Source organism: Clarias gariepinus, chromosome 3 (assembly GCF_024256425.1).
Source record: "Clarias gariepinus isolate MV-2021 ecotype Netherlands chromosome 3, CGAR_prim_01v2, whole genome shotgun sequence".
Lineage (NCBI taxonomy): Eukaryota > Metazoa > Chordata > Actinopteri > Siluriformes > Clariidae > Clarias > Clarias gariepinus.
This window is the reverse complement of record NC_071102.1, coordinates 33579880-33592266: the sequence shown is the minus strand read 5'-3', so window position 1 is coordinate 33592266 and position 12387 is coordinate 33579880. Positions and strand designations below refer to the sequence as shown.

Here is a 12387-nt window from a genome sequence, read left to right as displayed (position 1 = left end):
ATAGACTATTCAGCTGGCTATGCAGATTTTTTATGACGACTTAAAATTGGTGGATTATATACTTAATGACTGCACCAGGTGAGGAATCATAAATGTTGCCAAATAGTCAAAGCGAAATAATAATACAGAGACCCCAGAATATTTTCTTTCCTGTAGAGAGAAAGCATCCCCATATTATGATTTACTTTTATGAACACAACGCTCTTACTTCTTGTTTGACATTTTTGCCCTAGCTAGTCACAAGTGTTACCTGTAACCTGCATTTGAATACCTTAGATGCCCAAACTATTTCTCTACATTCTGTGTCACGGTGCCCACAAGGGTCAAATGTAAATTGGCTCAATCGGCAGCCACAAACATGAATATACGTAAAGTGATGGATATAAAAGTTACAAAACTATGTTTTTTTTATGGCTCCCTAATCTCAGTAGGCCCTTCAGCTCAGCTAAGCCCCTGCATTAAGGCAGCCTTGACAGACAGCAGCAGTTTTAATGTGCGCTTAAAAAAAAACAGCACCATTTCTGCACTTGATTTGGCTTTAGTTTACTTTCACTGTAAACTTTTTCTCCCCACTCGCTCACCAAGCACACACGCACATGATGTTTCTTTTTTACACGTCACCACATGATAAATAAATAAATGATTAAATAAATGAATGAATGAATGAATGAATGAATGAATGAATGAATGACCGGGGGGAGCGAAAGATCCCACCTCCTTATGTTGATTGGCTATTGACGGGCCACATTCCCAGGTGAGTTGGTGACCAGTGCATACACACAACAGCGTCCAAAGTCGACTCTAAAAAGATCAAACACTTCTGATATATTGCTCTCCTCACACACTTGTCACTTCTAAACTGTACTAAGACCCTACACTTGGGCTTTGGCACCATTTTGAATTCTATACAAAATTCCTGTACAAACTTGTGTAGTGTGGCTTCAGCCTGACCTGAGTTGTTAAAAAGCCGATCTAGAATTTTTTTTTAGCAAATTTTAAAACGGCATTAAAACTAGTCGGAGGAGGGTAAGGGCTCCCGAGTGTTTAGCCTCCACTACAGCCCTAGTCTCCACCACTGGTGTCTGACCTGACTGTCTTCATCTTACTTTCTATTGATTTAAGTGCCAGTTTGTTCTTCTCCACATTATTCAGTGCTGTATCCACTGTGCTGTTCATTGTTTTGTTTTTATGTTTTTTTACTTAACAGTAACAGATGTGATTTAAAATGTAAAAAAAAAATACTTCACACAAAACATATTTAAGGTGAATAAGTAAAACAATCTACTCAATTCCAGTAACATGAGAAAATCTAATTCCTTACTGTCCACCACTGATAATAACTGATTTACTGTCATGACTGTAATTTGAAATCAGAAGAATCTAATGTTTTATTCTCTAATGTTTCTTCTATTTATTCTTCATATGTGATCTTCATCCTATAACACAGATGATGATGAGTGTAAGTATGAAGTCCCAATATGTGGTGCAAATGCAACTTGCTACAACACAAAAGGTAGCTACTACTGTCAGTGTGTAACGGGGTACCAGACAAAATCACGGAATGTTAATTTTACTCAGGAGAATGGTGAACAATGCAAAGGTCAGTATGTCTGTAATATTCTCTGATATTGATTCCTGTATTAATGCTACATTAAGGATAAACCTGAACCTCTGCTTTTGTTGTTCTGTCTCAGACATTAATGAGTGTGAGACAAACAAAGTCATCTGTGGCTCTAATGCTAGATGCCATAACACCCCTGGTTCCTATTACTGCACGTGTGTTTCTGGTTTTGTGGCGAGCAACGGACAGGAGCAGTTTATTGCAAGTCAAAGTGTTTCATGCAACGGTGAGACATGAATTAGCTAAGGGATGAAAGTAACAAGCATGAGGACTTTTTATGTTCATACGTTTATAGTTTTTATTAACTCTGCTGTAAAATTATCTAAACTTAATGTAATAAGCTCACTTTCATGTCTACCCAAATGACAGGAATAAATTTGACATTGTAGCAAGGATTTGTAAAACACATTTGTATACAGAATTCTGTGAATATCTGTGATAGACTCTTAAAGGTACTACTGTGTTTACTCTAGTTTTATAGTAAACCTTCATCATGATACATTTTAGAGCATTTAATGCATTAAACCACACCACTTTATACAGAATACACTACATTAGCTTACATGTAAGAAAAAAGAAACTGGGAATATATATATATGGGATAATAATGGTATATATATATATATATATATATATATATATATATATATATATATATATATATATATATATTTTTTTTTTTATTTTTTTTTTTTTTATATATATATATACACACACACACACAGTTGTGTTCAAAATAATAACAGTGTGTTAAAAAAAAGAAAGTGAGTAATGCTCCATATCCATATGATAACTTTTAATTTAATCACACAAATGCATTGGAGACCACACAACATAAAGAAAATGTGCTAAATGCATTATTAGTTTACAGAAAGTGAAGAAAAACAAATATTAGTCTGTTCAAAAAATAGCAGTGTCATCATTCATCTTTACAAAGTGATGAATTTACCGTTTAAACCATAATGCTTGAAGTTTAATATTTCTTGTGCATCTCTAAACTAATATTTAGTTGTATAACCATGATTTCTGAGAATTGCTTCACATCTGTGACAATTGTACTACACGCAACAATTCCTCTGTATTTCTTGGTTTTACCTCAGAAACAGCATTTTTGTTGTCAGGCCAGAACTTTTCTATTGGATTAGGGTCTGGGGATTGGGCTGGACACTCCATAACGTCAATCTTGTTGGTCTGGAACCAAGATGCTTCTTGCTTACTGGAGTGTCTGGGGTCGTTGTCTTGTTTAAACACCCATTTCAAGGGCATTTCCTCTTCGGCATAAGGCAACATAACCTCTTTAAGTATTCTGATCTACTCAAATTGATCCATGATCCCTGAAATTTAATAAATAGACCCAACACCATAGTATGAGAAGCATCCCCATATCATGATGCTTGTGGCTCCATGCTTCACTGTCTTCACAGTGTTCTGTGGTTTGAATTCAGTGTTTGGGGGCCTGTCAAACTTTCTACGGCCTCTAGACCCAAAATATTGTGCCATTTCTCTTTAGGCCAGTCAGTGTGTTTTTTGGCGAACTGTAGCCTCTTCAGCACATGTATTTTTTTTTACAATGGGACTTCTTGCTGATAGCTTGGCTTCACATAACCATCTTCTTATATAGTAACAGTACTCACAAGTAACTTTAGGTGTTCTTTGACCATGCTGGAACTGATCATTGGCTGAGTCTTTACCAATTTTGTTATTCTTCGATCCATTCAAATTGTAGTTTTCCATTTTCTTCCACATCTTTCTGGTTTTGATCTCCATTTTAAGGTATTTTATATCATTTTAGCAGAGCAGCCTATCATTTGTGCACTTCCTTGTATGTTTTCCCATCTCTAATCAACTTTTGAATTAAAGTACGCTGTTCTTCTGAACAATGTCTGAAACGACCCGTTTTACTCAGATTTTTAGAGGGAAATGCACAGGACAACTTTTCCGCATTTATCCTTAAATAAAGGAAATTTGTTTGACACTTGTTTTTCACAAAATAATTTACCTCTCCAATTGAACTCTACACTGCTGTTATTTTGAACATGCCCCATTTCAATTAATGATTAAATTACACAGAATCAGGAGCATCCAATCATGACTGTTGGGTCTGTTGGTTTTCTATTACTCCACCACACCTACAAGTAAAACATTAACCATGAAGAAATATATTTTTTCTCAAAAACAATTATTGATCTGGTTACTGATATTGGACTGCTATTATTTTGAACGCTACTGTATATATAAATAATAAATATTATTTAAAATAATCAATGATAAATACAAACTACAGAATGGTACCCTCGCTGTTTACATGTGTTAGATTTGAGAGGATTTGCTGGATGAAACTGCAGCACACAGTTTAAACTAACACAAAGCAGGGTCAAGGTCACAACCATGAGATAGTCAGGTGATGAGCAAATAGCATTAAAACTTTAGTAAAAATTGATCAGTAAAGATAATAGATAAAGACCACAACCAGGAATCAGACATGATATGAGGTCGGATATGATATGCTGAGCAAATACTTGATAGGAATCAGTATTGAGTGAACTTAAACTATTACAGAGGTGTTCATTGCAAAGGTGAGGTGGAATGTCTAAATATTAGATCACATAATCTTATATGTTATGATCACATGTAAACTTTTCTTAAAGACAACAGAAAACATTCTGAGGACAATAAACCTAGCGTTTTCTTTACAGGTGCTGAGTCCAGTGTACAGCAGTTTAACCCGACTGTTCCCACACTTCTACCTCTGATTCTGTGGATATTGATCTTCTACCAGTGACACATTTATACTCTATACCTTAAAATACTTATCTTAACAGCAGGAGAAAATGAAGATTCTTAGAAAAATCTTAGAAATTAATGAAAAAATTATTAGTACAAAATTCATTCCAGGCTTTAGGAAGAGTACCAGTAGTAAGATGCAGGAATAAACAGCAAAATTGTACTGCACAATCCAGGTCATTTTAAAACAAATGTAACTGTATTTACATAGCATACATGTACAGTACTATACGAGGGGTGTTATCCGTTAATTTTTAAGGGATCAGGCATTCCACTCATTGAATGTTCACATGAACAACTGCAGCGAGCTTCAAGCATCCTCAGCCAGGATCATCATCCACAGACATACTGTACGGCCTTCTTTAAAATGTTTGCACCATTCACATGTTTTACTGCAGCTAATAGTCTCCTCATCATAGTCAGCATGAAGTCTTTTGCAAATGCAAAATCAGTTTTCACCTTCATTTACCAGAAGTTTTATTTACATTTATGATGTTGCATGTATAATTTTGTCTCTGTGTTGTTTTCTGAAATTCCAAACTTAAATAAATTGTTTACAGCCTAGATGAAGATCACTGCAAAGGATTAACTGCAAACCCAATGTTACCATGAGAGTCATGTTCATAAGTCTATGTCAACTTCTGACTGCAATAATAACTTGACATTTGATGAATGGGGAATTAAATATATAAGGACCAGCTGTTACAGGAAAATAATTAGGGGCAGGGTGTGTTGTAGCACAGAGCAAAACAGAGTGACTCTTACCGTCCTAAAATGAATAATATTCTGAAAAGTTAGGTTAAACAAAAAGTGTAGGCCTTCTTATAACAGTTATAACAGTTCTCATAAAAGATATAATTAGCCACAACCACACACATTTTAAAAAAACGTTAAAGTGAATAAATACTAAAAAATTTTAGTAAAGTAAAAGGCGTGCCACAAAGTGTACTGTAAACTTCTCATTTCAAAGACTTTCCTGTGTCAGAATTTGGAAGTTACAGCTTTACTACTGAGAGCACAATTTGTGATTTCTTTTATAAAATATAACATGAACATCTCCTTGTAGGAAATTCACCATATCAACAAATACACCATATTTTTAGAAATCTGATCTGTGTGTTAGTTGTTACTATAGAACGCACATATGAGAAAAAAATGCATGATATAAACCTGTGATTTGCAGCCGCATGACTTTCAGAACTGCTCTAATGAAAAACTAATGAACATCTTCTGCTATATTAGAATCCAACACGTAAACATTTAAATATTTAATATTTTATTAAAAAGATATCTATAAAAATGTGTGGCAGGAAATTTTGTGCCATTGTAACATGACTTTCCCATTCTTTCAAATGATCCATTCTTTGGATTTTAATCTTTTTAAAAAATACTAAGAAAGGCTGTGTAACATCCTGGTAGCTCACCCTGATCATTTAGAATGAGAAAAAATATTTGCAGTAACGTATTTATACACAATATGCTGACAAATGATTAAAGATAAGATAAATGTCCAGCTGACTTCTACGTATATACTCTAAAACACTGAGCTGCTTTTCACATGTGCTGTAGTATATTTATCATTTCCTGCAGAAAAAGAGAGTTGCCTTGTGACTCCGGGCTGAGAGGATCAGTATTTATCAGTTTACATCAGTGTAATTTAAAATAATGAAAAAAAAAAACATTGAGGATTGTATCGCCTCATCTATTCACATCTTTTAGTGGTTTAAGTTTATCTTAAAGAGCAGACTAAATTTTAATTACACATTGCTGCCTTTTACCTCAATAAAGCTGATCAATTCCAGAAATATTATGTATTACAATGCATGGGTTTCTTAGTCCTACTCATTTGCAATGAAAAACAATAGGAAAAAATAATTAATGTTCATGAAATATGACAAAGAATAATGACCTTTGCCCTAAAGACTTTCCTGTTGCAGAAACCTTAAAGTCATTAAGAATTTTTCAATGATATGATTTACAATGTTTAATCAATAATATTAAGTTATCCATTCTTAAATATAAATTAGATCTTATATACTCTTCTTTTTACTCCTGTATCTTTACATCACAGGGCTCTACTTATTAAAACAGTTTGTGTTCAGTGAAATTGCACTATGGTACATAAAGTGAAAAATAGCTACTTCCTCTGTCATGTCAAGCATATAAGCACGGTTACTGTTCATGCAGAAAATAGTCTGCATGTGTGACATATACTTTTAAGTAAGGCTGTGCTACTCCTGCTCTGCAGTCAAGTCAAAAAGGATATGTTTATTCCTCTATACAAGACTACATAAAGTGCAGATACACAGCAAGTGTAAGACAAATACAGGACAATAAAGACCCAATAAAAACATAGCTCCTTCATGGTACTAAGTTTGGATGAATGTTTTGGAGCTTGTTTATTTTGTGTAAGAGGAAGTAGAAACAACTGCTGGGGAAATTGTGAAGGGGCAAAGATGCATCAGTTTTCCCAGTCCAAATAGTTAAAACAGCTTATTTACAGTATAGGCCCTAGGCTCCCTGAGATATAGCCAAATGCATATCTCATTTGTTCATTTGTTTTTTTGTTTTACGTTACAGCAGTGATTCTGTTAGTATGCGCTCACATAACTGTGAAAATAACTCAGAAATGGTCAGGATCATTCTATCGCACTCAAGAGATCCAGCTAAACATTTTGATATAAGTTTTATGACACAATGTTGTGTTCTATCACAATGCTCTTCTTTGTTCAATGCCATGTTTCTGCCAAATAGCAAACAGGATAAATAGGAAAGTTCTACTGCTTTTGTTCAAGTTAGAAAAAAACATTAAACCTACACTTTTGTCATTTCTTGGATTTTGATTGGAAAATATGTCTTTAGTCTATCTACATTTACATTTTCCTTCACTGACTCTATGACTCTTTTATGACTCTATGTAATCGCTCACTTAATCACTGACAGGCTGCATGAATCTGCCGTCTGGGCCAGAAAGAAATCAGCCTCAGAATCAGTTCTTGCATCATTATATCATTCTTTCATTACAAAAAAATCTCCGTTAGTGATGCTGTTGCACTCGATTCAACAACAACAACAAAAAATCCACTTTTTACATTATTAAACAAGTGATGGCAAAACTAAAGCCAGATATTTTCTTTATTTAATGATTTTTTTAAAATAAATAACCCACTTTACTGCTAAAAAGTTATAGTTGTAGAGGATGTGTTTTTTATCGTAATAGTCAGAGAGACTTAATATAGCATCATAACTGCCTTGCAGAGTTCCCCCTTTAGAAGGGCAAGACTGTTTACCCAGTGGAACACACCTATGTTCATTTCATAAAAAGCCCTAGATAACAATTATATTATTCTATTATTCCATTTAATTAGGGTTTAATCAGTGTTCATTGTGTTCAGTCCGAATCTGTTTTCTTTCTCCTCACCATAAGATGCCTATATCTGCTGTTTCTGGGTGAGTCTGTTTTGCATTTACACAAAAGTGGCAGTTGTAGCTTTTTTAAAGCATTCTTATTAAATTGTTACAAAGTGACATTGTTGATGTCATGAGCAAAACACTCCACATCATGGTGTTATAAAAAATAATCAGTGACAGTTTTGTAATATTATTATTAAAAGTAGTAGTAGTGACACAGATACCCAGTTGTAAACTGATCTAAGGGTAAATCTTTTTCTGCAGGTCTTTCATTAGACATATTTAAGAGTTTACACATTACTTCAGCAGAGATTCAACTGCTAAAGTAATGTGTGATATAGGATAAGGACTTGAATATGGTGAATGTGTAAAAAAAAAAGAGGTTGGTTTATGAATATGAATTATGTGATCAAGGTAAGTCCGACCAAGGCATATCATATTTCTTTGGGGGGGACATGAATTTAAGATGAAATTCATTGGTATACAACATCATGAAAGCCTGAAGTCACACTATCTTAAAATATTCTGATAAGACTAGAAGTATAGACTACTCTGGCAGATTTTTTTTATGACGATTTAAATGGTGGATCATATACTTAATGACTGCACCAGGTGAGGGATCATAAATGTTGCCAAATAGTCAAAGCGAAATAATAATACAGAGACCCCAGAATAATTTTTCTCCTGTAACAATTTCCTTTTATGAGTTCAACACTCTAACTTCTTGTTTGACGTTTTTGCCATAGCTACTGTAGCCACAAGTTTCACCTGTTACCTGCATTTGAATACCTCAGATGCCCAAACTATTCCTCTACATTCCACAGTGTCCACAAGGGTCATTTGTAAATAGGCTCAATCGGCATCCACAAACATGAATATAAAGTGATGTATACTGTATAAAATTTAACAATTGACAAAACTGTGGCTCTGCCTGAACCTCTTAGCTCTTGTTTTTCCCATGAATGTATGAAAAACAAAGTCATCTGTGGCTCTAATGCCACGTGCCATAACGCTCCTGCTTCCTTTTACTGCACGTAAGATTCAGGTTTTGTGTGCAGCAACGGGCAGGAGCAAAACGTTACATGGAACGGTGAAACATGAGATTATCATGCTTGATTATTAGTTTTAATAATCAGCAGAAACTAAAATGGGTTCCTAGGCTTTTCTGCAATCTCAGCTGCTCTAGAAAAATAAACATTGGATGAGGTGCTGTAATTTTATTGCATCACAACATCATATTGTTGGTTATTTATTGTAGAAAATCAGTTTGGAAAAAGAAAAGAAAAGAATGTGCTCTGCATAGTTTTGCTGCAGTAACATTCTATAGGAAAAGTATTAGTGAGTTCTAAAAGTTCTAGTGAAAAGTAATAGTGTCAAGTAGACATAAAACACTATTTTGTCATTATATTTTATACCATCAAATATTTTACCATCAAACCACAGAGAAACTGGACTACTAATAAAACATGTCTCGCTTTTTGTTATGGGTTTATTGTATGATTTAATAATCTTAATTTCTAAGAATGGTACCCTCGCTGTTTACATGTGTTAGATTTGAGAGGATTTGCTGGATGCAACTGAAGCAGAGAGTTTAAACTAATACAAAGCAAGGTCAAGGTCACAGCCAGGAGATATTCAGGTAACAAGCAAATAGCATTAAAACATCAGTAAAAATTAATCAGTCTTTTACAGAACAAAGCAAAGATAATAGGTAACGGACACAACCAGGAATCAGACATAGAATTGAGTATCAAGTGAATTTAAACTAGTGCAGAGAAAAAAGTACCAGGTGTGATTATTTAGTGTTCAGGTGGACGTGAACACTAATCTAGCGTGCAGTGGGTGCTGTAGTTTGTGGTGGCCATGTTGATGACATGACAACATAACTTTTGACCACAATTCTTTATAAAACTGCATGTTTGACTAATAAAACAATTATAAATGAAGTCAACTCTAAATCTGTCAAATGAATTATGAGATCCTACAAAATTAAAACCACTAATACAGATTCCTATAACACAATAAGTAGTTAGTTTTGTGAATGTATAATAGGGTAGCAGATGACTTCATGGAGTGTTCAGTTCATTCCTGTCTGGACACTAAAGATAAACCTGAATCTTTATGATCTTTCAGACATTAATGAGTGTAATGACCAAAGCATCTGTGGTCCTGATGCTGAGTGCAGAAACACAGCAGGTTCCTATTACTGCACGTGTCATTCAGGTTTTGTGGCCTCCAACAAACAGGAGAAGTTTAATGCAAGTCAAGGTGTTCAATGCAAAGGTGAGGTGGAATGTTTATGTTTATTGTTTCGCTTGACTCTGTTGTATGATCACATGATCTAATATGTTATGATCACATGCAAACTTTTCTTGTAGACAACAGAAAACATTCTGAGGACAATAAACCCAGCGTTGTCTTCACAGGTGCTGAGTCCAGTGGACAGCAGTTTAACCCGACTGTTCCCACACTTCTACCTCTGATTCTGTGGATATTGATGTTCTACCAGTAATGCATTTATACTCTATACCTTAAAATACTTATCTTAACAGCAGGAGAAAATGAAGATTTAAGGATTTTAGGAAATTTAAGTGATAAATGGGGAATTAAATATATAAGGACCAGCTGTTACAGGAAAATAATTAGGGGCAGGGTGTGTTGTGGCACAGAGCAAAACAGAGTGACTCTTACCATCCTAAAATAAATGATATTCTGAAAAGTCAGGTTAAACAAAAAGTGTAGTCCTTCTTATAACAGTTATAACAGTTCTGATCAAAGATATGAGCCACAACCACACACATTTTTTAAAGTAAAAAAAAAGACATGCCACAAAGTGTAAACTTCTTATTTCAAAGACTTTCCTGTGTTAGAATTTTGAAGTTACAGCTTTACTACTGAGAGCACAATTTGTGATTTCTTTAATAAAATATTACATAAACATCTCCTTGCAGGAAATTGACCATATCAACAAATACACCATATTTGTAGAAATCTGATCTGTGTGTTAGTTGTTACTATAGAAACCACATATAAAAAAAATGCATGATATAAACTTATGATTTGCAGCTGCATGACTTTCAGAACTGCTCTAATGAAAAACTAATGAACATCTTCTGCTATATTAGAATCCAATATTTTATTAAAAAGATTCTATAAAAATATGTGGCAGAAATTTTGTGCCATTGTAACATGACTTTCCCATTCTTTCAAATGATCCATTCTTTGGATTTTAATCTTTTTTAAAAATACTAAGAAAGGCTGTGTAACATCCTGGTAGCTCATCCTGATCATTTTAAATGAGAAAAAATATTTGCAGCAACGTATTTATACACAATATGCTGACAATGATTAAAGATAAGATAAATGTCCAGCTCAGTTCTACGTATATACTCTAAAACACTGAGCTGCTTTTCACATGTGCTGTAGTATATTTATCATTTCCTGCAGAAAAAGAGAGTTGCCTTGTGACTCCGGGCTGAGAGGATCAGTATTTATCAGTTTACATCAGTGTAATTTAAAATAATGAAAAAAAAAAACATTGAGGATTGTATCGCCTCATCTATTCACATCTTTTAGTGGTTTAAGTTTATCTTAAAGAGCAGACTAATTTTTAATTACACATTGCTGCCTTTTACCTCAATAAAGCTGATCAATTCCAGAAATATTATGTATTACAATGCATGGGTTTCTTAGTCCTACTCATTTGCAATGAAAAACAATAGGAAAAAATTATTAATGTTTATGAAATATGACAAAGAATAATGACCTTTGCCCTAAAGACTTTCCTGTGGCAGAAACATTAAAGTAATTAAGAATTCTTCAATGATATGATTTACAATATTTAATCAATAATATTGAGTTATCCATTCTTAAATATAAATTAGATCTTATATACTCTTCTTTTTACTCCTGTATCTTTACATCACAGGGCTGTACTAGGTAACAGAGTTTGTGTTCAGTGGAACTGCACTATGGTACATAAAGTGAAAAATAGCTACTTCTTCTGTCATGTCAAGCATATAAGCACGGTTACTGTTCATGCAGAAAATAGTCTGCACATGTGACTTTTAAGTAAGGCTGTGCTACTCCGGCTCTGCAGTCAAGTAAAAAAGGATATGTTTATTCCTCTATACAAGACTATATAAAGTGCAGATACACAGCAAGTGTAAGACAAATACAGGACAATAAAGACCCAAGACAATAAAAACAAAGATCCTTTATGGTACTAAGTTTGGCTGAATGTTTTGGAGCTTGTTTATTTGGTGTAAGAGGAAGTAGAAACAACTGCTGGGGAAATTGTGAAGGGGCAAAGATGCATCAGTTTTCCTAGTCCAAATAGTTAAAACAGCTTATTTACAGTATAGGCCCTAGGCTCCCTGAGATAGCCAAATGCATATCTCATTTGTTCATTTGTTTTTTTGTTTTACGTTACAGCAGTGATTCTGTTAGTATGCGCTCACGCGCGTGTCATTACCAATGTTCCTTGCTAATTTTTCTGACAAAACAGTCTTTCCATTAATGTGTGTGTGTGTGTGAGAGAGAGGGAGAGAGAGAGAGAGAGAGAGAGAGAA

General features: G+C 34.2%; 2 protein-coding genes across 3 annotated transcripts in view; both read left to right on the top strand.

Moving 5' to 3' along the window:
• Positions 1-12387, top strand: part of LOC128519142 (adhesion G protein-coupled receptor E5) — a 181557-nt gene that overhangs the window by 5052 nt on the left and 164118 nt on the right. The gene's annotated exons all lie outside the window — the stretch shown is intronic.
• LOC128519145 (adhesion G protein-coupled receptor E1-like) overlaps positions 1242-12387 on the top strand; it is an 89640-nt gene continuing 78494 nt past the window's right edge. The window contains exons 1-2 of one of the 2 annotated variants that reach the window (XR_008357830.1): positions 1242-1847; positions 4318-4455. The gene's annotated coding sequence lies outside the window, so the exon portion shown is untranslated. Of the gene's footprint in view, positions 1848-4317; positions 4456-12387 lie in introns of those variants that run through there. The other variant, XM_053492749.1, reaches the window with a different exon arrangement.